The sequence below is a fragment of the Mesoplodon densirostris genome, chromosome 3, assembly GCF_025265405.1.
Source record: "Mesoplodon densirostris isolate mMesDen1 chromosome 3, mMesDen1 primary haplotype, whole genome shotgun sequence".
NCBI lineage: Eukaryota > Metazoa > Chordata > Mammalia > Artiodactyla > Ziphiidae > Mesoplodon > Mesoplodon densirostris.
Window position 1 is genome coordinate 174,279,130 of NC_082663.1, and position 13,477 is coordinate 174,292,606.

Here is a 13,477-nt window from a genome sequence, read left to right on the forward strand (position 1 = left end):
GGTGTGCTTTCTCTGTACTTAAACAAGAGAGGGAGGGAGAAAGAGAGAGGTTGAGAGAAAGTGTTAGAGGGGTGTTAGGGCTTTACTAGTATCAAAGTCAGACTTTCAATTTGATGTAATGGGAAGGACTAAAAGACACTGAAAAGAGTACTTCCTCATTTTATGGTCTAATATTATTGCCTATTCAGTGTTTTACTTAAGTCATCCTGTGGGTGGGCAGAGTGCAAAGTACACTAGCTGAGCAGTTATGGCATCTTAAAAAGTTAGGACCAGAAGCATTAAATGAAATCAACTTCCTTCTTGCATAGATGAGGGGATATGAGGACAAACTAAAATTTTTTATTATAGTAAAATACACATAACATGAAATTTACTATTAGTGACGTTTAGTATATTCACAGTTTTGTGCAACCATCACCGCTATCTAGTTCCAGAACACTTTTATCACCCCAAAGGCCTACCCATGATCAGTCACTCCCCATTTCCCCCTCTCCTAGCCCTGGCAACCACTAATCTGATTTCTGTCTCTATGGATTTGCTGACTCTAGATATTTTATATAAATGGAATCATACATCTGGCCTTTTGTATCTGGCTTCTTTCACTTAGCATGATGTTTTTAAGGTTCATCCATGTTGCAGCATGTATTAGTACTTTTCATTCCTTTTTATGGCTGAATAATATTCCATTGTATGGATATACCACATTTTGTTTATCCATTCATCAGCTGATACACATTTGGGTTACTTCCACCTTTTGGCTATTGTGAATAGTGCTGCTAGGAACATTCACATACAAGTTTTTGTTTGAGTCCCTGTTTTCAATTCTTTTGGGTATATACCTAGGAGTGGAATTGTCAGGTCAAATGGTCATTCTATGTTTAAGTTACTGAGTAACTGCCAATCTGTTTTCCTTAGGGGCTGTACCATTTTACATTCCCACCAGCAATGTACAAAGGTTCCAGTTTCTCCATATCATTGTCATCACATGTTACTTTCTGGGCTTTTTGTTGTTGTTGTTGTTGTTGTTGTTGTTTTAATTATGGCCATTTTAGAGAGATGGACTAACTAATTAACTTTGATGGAGCATTAACTCTCCGTTTCTTCTCTAATTAATTCTCCACTCAGCAGCCAAATTAATCTTTCCAAAATGCACATCTGATCACATCACCCACTTTTTTGATCCCAATCTCTTAGGATGAAGACAAAAAAACCCACCTGAAGTCCTCCAGACCCTGCATGGTCTGGTCCCTGTCTGCCTTTCAATCAGCACCATCCACCCTGGCCTTTCAGAAAGCATCCTCTTGCCAGAGCATGGACTGTTCCCTCTGCCTGGAATGCTCCCTTCCCACCCTTTCAAAGCTTAGCTCAGGCTTCATTTCCTCAGGAAAGCCACCCCCCACCAGGCCAGGGGGCTGGTCCTCAGCTGTCAGAGCACTGTGCATCTTGCCTTTTTAACACTTACCCCTGTCTGCAGTTATACATTTATTCATGTCATTATTTGATCCCGTCGGGGAGCTCCACCTTCACTCTGCTTGCAGAGCAGAGTCAGCCAACGAAGCTTTGGACGGTGCTTGAACCTGGAGCAACTGTCTTTTCTCTTTTCCATTCAGTCCTCCCAATGAAGAAGGACAAATTTTTCCTTTCTCTGCATTCTTTTGCTCAAAGACCAACTTTTCCTCCCCAAAAGCCTCATCAAGCATGCAGGGTTGTCTGCCGGGTTTGCTTGATTCTTAAATTCAAAATTTACTTATAGGACAATAAAGAGCACGAACACTGTTAAGGAAATGAAAAGACAAGACACACTGGAGGAAAATATTTGCAAAGCACATACATGTTAAAAGAATTGGGCCTAAGATATATAAAGAACTCTTAAAAATGAATAAGAAGATTTAAAAAAACAATAAGAATGAGCAAAAGGTTTGGACACATGACCGAAGAAGATGTACAAAGGGCAAATAACACAAAAAAGATGTTCAATATCATTAGTCATTAGGGAAATGCAAATTAAAGCCACAAGGGAAACTATACACCTACTAGAATGACTAAATTTGAAAGGACTAACAATACTAGATGTTGGTGAGGATGTGGAGCTTCTAGAAATCTCACATATTCTTGGCAGGAATGCAAATGGTACAGCAATTTTGGAAAACAGTTTGGCAGTTTTGATAAAGTTACCATACAACTCAGCAATCTCACTGCTAGGTATCTACCCAAAAGAAAGGAAAACAGACATACATTCACACACAAAGACCTGTAGGCAAGTGTTTACAGTAGTTTTATTAATAATACTCCCAAACTGGAAACAACCCAATGTTCAGAAACTGGGGAATTAATAAACAAATTGTGGTATATCCATACAATGGAATGCCAATCATCAATAAAAAAGAAATGAATTACTGATACATGCAAAACATAAATGAAAAGCACAATGCTAAGTGGACAAAGCCAGATACAGAAGGTTATATACATATGAAAAAGTTTTGATGCTAGAAAGACCTCCAAGCAGCTCACAAGATCCCACTGTGAGAGACAGGGGGTCTGGAGACCAAAGCGGGGGGAGCGGGGTGTGGTGGTGTGATGAATTGGGAGATGGGGATTGACATATATACACTAATATTTATAAAATAGATAACTAATAAGAACCTGCTGTATAAAAAATAAATAAATAAAATTCAAAAAAAAAAAAAAAAAAAGAGACATGGGGTCTGATGAGGGGAATAAGACTCAGGTTTCCCATATTTAGTTCCTCCAGGGAGGATTTCATCTATATGACACTGGGGAAAACTGTAGGGGAGATCAGTGGTTTCTAGGACTGAAAGTGGGAAGAGATTGACTGCATAGGTGCACGAGAGAAATTTGGGGAGTGTTGAAAATCTTCTACATCTTGATTTTGGTATTGGTTACACGAATGCATACATTTGTCAAAATTTATCAGACAATACTCTTAAAAAAAGAGTTAAAAATTTTTTAAACCATTTTAAAAAAATTGAAGTATAGTTAATTTACAGTGTTGTGTTAGCTTCGGGTGTACAACAAAGTGACTCAGATATATATATATATATATATATACACACACATATATATACACACATATATATATGTATATATATATTCCTTTCCAGACTCTGTTCCATTATAGGTTATTACAAGGCATTGAATATAGTTCCCTGTGCTATACAGTAGGTCCTTGTTATCTATTTTATACATAGGTAGTGTGTATATGTTAATCCCAAACTCCTAGTTTATCTCCCCCAAGAGTGAGTTTTATTTTATATAAATTATACCCCAATAAAACTGACTTAAAAACTTACTTGAGGGGCTTCCCTGGTGGCGCAGTGGTTAAGAATCCGCCTGCCAATGCAGGGGACACGGGTTCGAGCCCTGGTCTGGGAAGATCCCACATGCCGCGGAGCAACTAATCCTGTGCGCCACAACTACCGAGCCTGTGCTCTAGAGCCTGTGAGACACAACTACTGAACCCACATGCCGCAACTAATGAAGTCCGCGCTCCTAGAGCCCATGCTCTGCAACAAGAGAAGCCACCGTCATGAGAAGCCTGTGCACCGCAACAAAGAGTAGCCCTCACTTACCACAACTAGAGAGAAAGCCCGCGCGCAGCAACTAAGACCCAACGCAGCCAAAAATAAGTAAATTAAAAAAAATTTTATATAAAAAAAACTTACTTGAAACTCAACAATAAAAAATAATTTAATTTAAAAATGGGCAAAGGACTTGAATAGACATTTCTCCAAAGAAGATATACAAATGGATAACAAGCGTGTGAAAAGATCCTCAGCATCACTAACCATTAGGAAAATGCAAATCAAAACCACAATGAGATATCACCTCATACCCACTCAGATGTTACTATTTTTTTAAAAAAAACAGAATATAACAACTGTTGGTGAAGATGTGGAGAAATTGGAACCCTTGGGCACTGTTAGTGGGAATGTAAAATGGTGCAGTCGCTATGGAAAACAGTATGGCAGTTCTTCAAAAAATTAGAATTACCAGATGATTCAGCAATTCCATTTATGGATATATATGTATGTAAAAGAATTGAAAGCTGGGTCTTGAAGAGGTATTTATACACCCATGTCCATAGCAGCATTATTCACAAAAGCCAAAAGATGGAAGCAACCCACATGTTCATCAATGAATGAATGGATAAACAAACTGTGGTATATACATACAAAGGAGTATTATTCAGCCTTAAAAAAAAAAGGAAACTCTGACATATGCTACAAAATGAACATTATGGTAGGTGAAATGAGCCAATCACAAAAAGACAAATACTGTACATGAGGTATCTAGACTAGTCAAACTCACGGAAACAGAAAGTAGAATGGTGGTTGCCAGGGGCAGGGGCGGGGAGGTGGAGGGTGGGTGAACTGTTGTTGAACGAGTTGCAGTTTTGCAAGATGAAAAAGTTCTGGAGATTGGTGCACAACAGTGTGAAATGTAAATATATTTAACACCACTGAACTGTACCCTTAAAAACAGGTAAGATGGTAAATTTTATGTTATGTGTATTTGACCACAATTAAAAAAAAAACCTTAGAGTACTTTAGGAATATATGTATATATTTTCTGTATACAAAAAAGCCAAGATAGGGAATATATGAAACAAAAGGAGAAGACCTTCTCTGCTCCTCTTTTTTCCCTAGTACATACTCTCATTCCCATTTCCGGCTGAGAATCATACATTCAAACATACAGCTTTAAAATGTACGTAAATAGAATGAAACTATATGTATGGTCATGTAATCTGCCTTTTCCATAGTGTCCACCTCATTTTAGAGATTTTCTATGTCAGTATACAGCCAGGGACCTCAGTCTTGCTAACCACCACGTTGCATTTCACAGCGGGGATGTGCGTCATCTATCTAAGCGTTTTTCTCTGGATGGACAGTTACATCATTTCCATTTTTCCCTTCTACAGACAAAGCTGCAGTAAACATCCTTGTACATCCCTGTGGGCTTGTAAGAGTCTCCTTGTGGGTCAGAGGCCTACAAGTACTCTGCTGAAGGAATGTTTACTTGAAATGTTTCAAATATTGCCAACCTGTCCTCCAAAATGTCTGCACTAAGATCACCCCTTAGCACTGTATGAGGTTGCCTTTGTCTTCACACAGATTATCAACAGATTATCAATTTAAAAAATATTTCCTGCTGTGCTTTCAGAGGCCTCCAGAACACCACAGCCACGCCGCCCACTTTTTCCACTGACACAGTGGGGACCAGCTAGGTTGTGTTTCTGTTGTCTCTCCCTCTAGGAATACCCTCCCTTCCTCTCCCCTCACTTCCCCCCCACTTTGCCTTTCCAAATCCTTCCAGGTGGGCTGCAGCTCCCCCTCCTCAGCAGTCCTCCTGGCCCCTGCCTCACCTTCTCCCCGGAGGCCTCCATGTAGTCAAGGCTTACCTAACTGCACTTTCCACTGCTTCTTCAACAGCTCCTGTTTCTTTATCTAGAGCTTCTCAGATTTTCCCACTAAAAGATCCCTAACAGCAGGAGAGACTGAATGCAGAACCCAGAATGTCTGGGGAGGTCAACTGCAAGTGGCTATAGGGAGAGGAAAATTTCTTTCAAGTCCCTTGTTTATCTTAAAATTCTAGTTTTATATTAAAAGTGTTTTAATTCTTGTTTTACCCCATAAAACTGGCGCTCCAGGAGATGCCCCACATTTATCCCCTAGTTTCGTGAAGTCCCTGGCACGTCTCTGTATAGCCCAGGGAGAAAAATGCAGTCTGAATCTGATCTTCCTCACTAGTCCCAAAGCTCTCCAGAAAGGGACTCAGAGGTACACCTACCTGTCGGGTACAGGGAAGAAGTTCAGTAAATCCACTCCCTTGGTGTTTGGTGCACTTCCGTCTCTTTGACTTGAATCCCGGGGAGGCCAGGGAATTGCAACGCAACTTGGTGCGTTCACACTCCCGTCGCTTAGGCGCGTTGGACGGCAGGTGGCGCCCGGGCCCGCCTCACCGCCGAGCTTGCCCCACTCCCAGCACCAGCTCGGGGGAAGGGGCCGTGGAGCGGTCTCGGTCACTGCGGTGTCTAAAGAACTGTTTCCCCGTCTCTGCACGTACAGAGGAAGGAAGCCCGGCTCTGGGCGGCAAGGAGAGGCCCCGGGGGGCTTCATTTCTGCTGCGCACAGATGGAGACGCGGCAGCGGCGGCGGCGCCGGCCCCGGGCGCCCGCAGGAGAGCCCCGCGCACCTGGGCGTGCACTGCGCCCCCGCCCGGAATGGCGAAGGTAGCTTGCGGGAGTTGCAGAAAACACAGAAACCGAACGCCAAATGTTAAGAGCCTGCAAGAGGCGGAAATGGAAACTTCCTGGTGTGACTGAAAAGGCATGAAAACAGCTGCTGTTTGCTTTCTGGAAACCGTCTCCCCGAGCTCGTTACAGCATCGCCCTTTTACCCCCTGGCCTAGCTTCTTCCTAGCTGGAGGCAGGGGTGGGGAGGCCAACAATCTGGGGCAGAAGGGTCAGACGAGAGGTTTCCTTTCTCTGAAGCCACCTGGGCTTAAGGCAGGTGGCAGACAAAAGTCAGTGACTAGGGGAGAGAGGAATGGCTCTTCCAACTCAGTGTTTACAAAAGTGGGTCCCCGAAGACAGTAAACCCTCTAGGGGATCTGGAGGGGAGTAAAATCTGATCCTTTTCCTGACGGGGTGCATGTTAAAGTACAGTGCTTCTTAACATGTTGTCTACAGACCACCTAGATCATTTGCTAAAAATGCAGTTTACGGAGCTTTACTAAATCAGATGGAGGCCAGAGGTGGTCGCGCTGAGTCTGTATTTCTAATAAGCCCCTGAGTAGCTCTTCTACCCTCTGAGTCCGAGAACCACAGCCCCAGCTCTGTGTACTAAAAGCTGGCAGCTCTGGGCTTCCCTGGTGGCGCAGTGGTTGAGAGTCCGCCTGCCGATGCAGGGGACACGGGTTCGTGCCCTAGTCCGGGAGGATCTCACATGCCGCGGAGCAGCTGGGCCCGTGAGCCATGGCCGCTGAGCCTGCGCGTCCGGAGCCTGTGCTCCGCAGCGGGAGAGGCCAGGGCGGTGAGAGGCCTGCGTACCGCAAAAAAAAATTAAAAATAAATAAAAGCTGGCAGCTCAGATACAAGAACCAGCCTCTGAGTGCCCATGTCCTTCCAAACTGGGCTATAGCTCTAGTCCCACCCGTCAGAGGGTGCAAATTTGGTCATACAAATAAGCATAATCAATATTTCTGCCTAGTAAACCTCCATCTATCAAGCCTCAGGCCCTCTGAGTCTCCCCCAATATTTCTGGAGCCCCTGTGAGTTCCTTTTCTCCCCGCACCTCCGTAATAACTGCTTCCTGCAAGTTGCATGAAAGAGTAGCCACAAGTGTGACCAGTGCAGCTCCTTCACCTGGTGCTTCCAGAGCTCACCCTCTCCTGTGGGGTTAAGTCCCCACCCGCCCAAAGCTGCAAACCCTCAAGGCCAGTTGGAGGTGTCTTCCCTTTAGGTCTCACAGCACCCAAACCAAGCTTTGTTCCAAACAGAATGCTTCCATTTCTAACTCAGGATCAGATTTTGTCATCAGGGCCCAGAGGTAGCGCTGCTTGGGCTCCCAGTGTCCCAAAGTTCTTTGAGGAAAGAGCTTCTTCAGTGATTAAAAGTGGTATACTGGTAAACTGCTTTCCACAAAAGAAAAATCAGAGCCCCGATTTGTCATGTTTACCGATTTCTGTGGTATAAGTATCCCCATCACTGCAGATTTTCAGCCAAGTTGGAAAGAGATGCTCATCATCAGCCTCACAGCTGGGAGAAGGCAGCACTGGCCCGACACTGCCTGAGGGCTGGCCAGGGACCAGATACCAACACGTCCTTCACTCATTCAGCGCCTGCTATAGGCCAGTTGCCATTCTCTGACCTGGGGATCCGGAAGTAAATACGAGGGATCAAGCTTTTGCCCAGGTAGAGTTCACCTTCTAATGGAGGAGACAGCCCATAAATAAATAAGTAAACAAACAGGTCAGCTCTGGGTAAGTGCTATAAGATAAGGAAAGCCAGGTAAGGAGCTACAGTGATGGGTGATCTATTTTAGAAGGAGTGATCAGCAAAGGCCTGTCTGAGGTGGTGACATCTGAATGGAGTCCCAAAGGGGTGAAAACTGTAAATATCCGGAGTAGCACAGGCAGAGGGAACAGCAAGGGCAGAGACCCTAAGAAAGGCACATCCCTGGTGTGTTCATCAAGGGGGCCAGCGTGTTTCTAGAGCAGAGGGAGGGGAGAGTACAGCAGAGGAGGTGGGAGAAGACATGGGGGAGCGGAGCATTGCACGCAGTGCGGATTTCTTGTAGTGGGAACTCACTGGAGTGTTTGAGCAGGGCGTGGTCTCATTTACTTTTCAAACGGACCATTCTTGCAGCTGGGGAGGGTGGTAGAGATGGACAGTTTTCTAAGGGGGAAGCAGGGAGTTGAGTTGGGGGGCAACTGCTGGAGAAGGTGATGGTGGCGGTGGTGAGAAGTGGATGGATTACAGATACATTTTGCAAAAGAGGCCATCAAACCTTTTGATGGTTGATGTGGGGTTTGAGATCCACAGGGAAGTCAAAGAGACTCTGGGATCTTTGGTTTGTGTCATCAGGTGAATGGTGATACAGTTACTGGGATTCGGGAGGAACCAAGAGGTCAGCTGGGAGCCTGTGAAGTTTGAGCTGCCTATGAAAGGCCTGGGCTGGTGACATGACTTGGGAGTCATCACGGTGTGGATAGACTTTAACACCGCGGGAGTGGATAAAGTCACCAGGGAGGGAAGAGGAAGGTCCAAGGACGGAGCAGTGGGGACCTTCAACACTGAGAGGATGGGAAGATGAGAAGGCTCTCTGCTGAGAAGGAGTCGTCAGCGAGCTTGGCAACTGTGCAAAAGAAGTGCTTAAAGGTACATAGCAGCCTGATCAGTTGTGCTAAATGCTGCTGAGAGGTGTGGGAAGATGAGGACTGAGAAAAGGCTTGGCTTTGGCAGCATCGAGGCCCTTCGTGACAAGCATGGTTCCCAGGAAGTGGTGGGGATGAAAGCCTGTTTACAAAGGATGGGAGAGGAAACGGGGGAGAGCAAGTGAAGACATGGAGTGTAAACATGAAGGGGGGTTCTGTCAAGGGGAATAAAGAAGTAGGTTGGCAGCGGGAGGGAAGGCACTGCAGGTCGGCAGAGGGAGAGTGGTAGAGACCAGTGATGCTGGGAAAAAGACAGTATTGTCTCTCTGTCCCCTGATGCCCACCTACAAAATTGCTCTTGTAGACTCCTTTGATTTCCTGCATGTCAATTCATGCCCAGCAGATGCTGGGGAGGGCCCCTGGGCCACCGGCGCAGGAGGCACAGTCGGACTGTGGATTCCAGTTTCCATTCATCTGGCACTCCTGCCACACCCCCATCGCCGAGGCAGAGAGGCTGGCTGGCTCCGTCTGCTCACCACTGTATCCTAAGCATGCCTGGCTTGGAGGAGGCCTCAGCGATATGTGGCAAATGGTTGAAAGAACAGCGGTCCCTCAGAGACCTTAGGGACAATGCTCAAGGACAACTGTGCTGGAATAGCTGGGGCTTGAACCTTGCAGTGGGGAAGATCCAGTGCCTTCTGACATCTCCGTCTAGGTGATTTCAAGTGGGGGGCGGGTAAGGGGGAGAATCCTGCCCAGGTGTTTCCTTGGGTGCATCACAGCCAGGGGCTGGCCAGCCTCTCGGGCTCTCTTGGGCAGCAGAGTGTTCCGGTTGGGAAGGGGAAGCTCTGCTGACTCTGCTGTATCAGGACAGCCACCAGTCTCTGCCCTGGGAGCCCGCCCCTTCCTGTGAAACCCGCTGGCTTGTCCTGGGGTCAGCTAGGGAGGGATGGAAGGAGGCTGCTTCAACCCTGATGCTGTAGCAGGTGCTTCCGCATCAACCCCTCCTTTGCGGACGCTCATAAGGGATGGTCTTGAGCTAGATTAGCTGTGTGGACTGGATTCCTCAGCCAGGTGTGGAGCCAGCGAGCTTCATCCTGACGTGTATCACACATGCGGAGCATCTAAGTGGCTGGATTCACCCTTTGGATGGGGATAGACTGGACATTTGGGTCGTGAGTGACTGGATGATATTTGTGATTTTCATTCACGTTTCTGCCCCACGCCTTTCTGCCCTTTCCCTTCATTCAAGCAGACAGTAGGCTTTGTGCTTCATTCCTTCCAGCGAGGCATGGATGGCGGAAGCAGGAGAAGCTCGCAAGGTTTCCCGGCTTTTGTTTTCTAAAAGCTCAAGACCAGAGACAGGGCAGAGTCAGAGGGAAGGAGGAGGGAGCTTGGAGAAGCGGAAGGTGAGAGGTGCTTCCTTCAACATACAAAGAAGGTTGTTCCAGGTAAGGGGTGTGTAGAGCAAAGTCAGAGGGGCTGCTCAGTTCGAATTCTGGCTTTGCTACCTGGAAACCACCTAATCTTGGACTAGTTACTTAAACTACTCTAAGCCTAAAAATGAGACAATAATAATGTCTACCCCATTGATGTTTTCTAACATTTTGGCTTTAGTCCCAGGGTTCTTGGGGTACCTGTTAAGGACTGAAGTGTGTACTCCCTGCTGCTGCCTGCCCCCCTCCGCCAAGTTCATATATTGAAGTCCTAACCCCCACTACTTCAGAATGTGCCTGTATGTGGAGATAGGGTCATCAAAGAGGTCAGCAATATAAAATGAGGTCATTAGAGTGGACCCTAATCCAATATGACTGGTGTCCTCAGAATAAGAGGACATTTGGACACATACAGGCACAGAGGAAAGACTGTGTGAGGACACAGGGAGAAGACAGCCATCTACAAGCCAAGGGGAGAGGCCGCAGAAGAAATCAACCCTGCTGACATCTTGATCTAACTTCTGGCTTCCAGAACAATGAGGAAAAAAATTTATACACACACCCAGGACTATTATTCAGCCTTGAAAGAGAAGGAAATCTGTTTGCAACCATATGGATGAACCTGGAGGTCATTATGCTAAGTGACATAAGCCAGACATAGAAGACAAATACTGTATGATCTCACTTACATATGGAATCTAAAAACATTGAACTTACAAAAACAAAGAGTAGAATGGTAGTTGTCAGGGGCTGGGAGGTGTGGGAAATGGGGAGATGTTGGCCAAAGGATACAAAGTTTCAGTTATGCAGGATGAATAAGTTCTGGAGGTCTGATGTACACCATGGTGACTATAGTTAATAATACTGTATTGTACACTTGAAATTTGCTAAGAGAGTGTTCTTGCCACACACACAAAAAGGTAACATGTGAGGCGATAGATGTTAATTAGCTTGATTGTGGTAAGCATGCTCATATCAAAACATCATGTTGTACACCTTAAATATATACAATTTTAACTTGTCAATTATACCTCTATACAGCTGGGGGGAAAAATCAAACCACAAATGACAAACCCTTCCTGGCCCTAGGAGTAATGGTTATAAGTGTGGGTTCCAGAGTCATACTGTCTAAGTAGAAATCTTAGGTCTTCCCTTATTTACGAGTTATCTGTTGCCATAAAGCAAAATTGGTGGTGCAAAACAGCAATAGTCCTTCATTATTATCTATCATGATGCTGGGTGTTAATTGAGCTCAGCTGGGTGGTTCTCACTCAAAGGTCACTTACATGTCTGGTGGTTGAGGCTGGCTGTTGGCTGGGACCTCAGCTGGCAGGTACATCTACTGTGGCCTCTTCATGTGGCCTGGGCTTCCTCATAAAATGACAGGTGGGTTCCAAGGGCAAGCATCCCAAGAGAGAAAGACATGGGGACTGAATTATGTTACATGACTTTGGAAGTCCCACGGGGTCACTTCTGCGGCATTCTATTCAAGGAGTGAATAATTAGACTTCACCTCTTAATAAGAAGAACCTGCAGAACTATTTTAAAACCACCACATCTTCCAAAGTCTACATCCTTAGCTTCTCCAAGCTTCAGTTTCCTCATCTATAAAGTAATGGTAAACACAGTCCCTTGTTCAGAGAAATGCTATGAGAATTAAATGAGGAAATGTGTGTGTAAACCCCCTAGCACAGTGCCCGGCACATAGCAATTGCTCAGAGATAGTATAGTGCTTATTCTAGGGATTATCTCATTACTGTCCACCCAAGCCTTTGAGGTAGGCATTTGATCTCCATTTTACAGAGGGTGGGACAGAGATCCTAAGATGATATGTAACTTTCCCAACCCAAAGATCTTCCCAATTCTCAATAAGGGTTCCCCTCTGGGAAGGACAGGTGACATTGGATAACAGTTACAACTGAGTTTCTGAAGGCCAGGGATAAGCAGAAAGCCTCGCCTGGAACAGTGTTCCTCAAACTACGGTTCTTGCACGGTGAAATTAAGTTAGTGAACCACAATTGGCACTTTTAAAGAAGTGACATCTAATAATACAAAATGCGAAATGTCAGAGTACATTTTGTAAGTAAGGATAAAGTTTATGAAACTTTTGTTCCTTCTATCTGTGTGCATTAGTGGTTTTCAACTGTGGGCAATTTTGTCTCCCAGGAGACATTTGGAGATGTCTGGAGACAATTTTAATTGTCACAACGGAAGGGGGCAGGAAATGCTACAGACATCAAGTGGGTAGAGGCCAGGAATGCTGCTAAATATCCTACAATTCTCAAGACAGCCCCCTCCCCACTCCCTAGTGATGAATTATCCAACTCAAAATTTCAACAGTGAGGAGACGGAGAAACCTTGATATCTGTATATCTATATCTACATGTACTGAGTTGCAGTGTGCACTGTTCCATCCTGTGGGTTGCAGTCAAAGAGTGTGAGAGCCCCTAGACTAGAAGACTCCTTGTGAGTCCAGCTTCTGAATCTAGTTCTGCCACCAAGATTTGCTCACCAGGCCCTGGTAGCATCTGCCCCTACTCAGATGACCTGAATGCACCATTCGTTTTCTCCTGGTTTTCTTTTATTGTCAGCTCTCCCCCAGATAGGACTTCTCTCAGAAGAGTTGGAGTGTGGACATAATGCAGCTTTAGAAGAGAACCCTCTAACACCTGTTAACCCTGGTTCAGACAAAAGCCTTTAACTTTCCTGTTGGTCCTAGGTTTTCCCTGTTTCCTCACAGCAAGGATACTGACCTAACCACTATTACTAGTTGAGCATTTCCTATAGGCCCAACACTTCTCAGTTCCAAGCATTGGCTCATTTATTCCTCATAGCAACTGTGTGAAGAAGATTCTATCATGGCAGTCTTACTAGTGTGGGAACTGAGGCTCAGGGAGGTTAAATCACTCCACTGGGACCACACAGCTGATGAATAGCAGAGCCAGGGTTTGAACTCAGCCCTAAAGGACCAGGGTGTACCGCCACTTTCCAAGCTATGTTTTGATTGGAATCTAGGCTTGAAACACATCTATCACACAGACAGATCCAGTAGGAGAGAACAAATTCTAGGTTGGGGCCACGCAGTGTGGAGTCTTGTTCTGACTCTTCCCTTCATCAGCCATGTGACCTGGGAAAGGAACTTT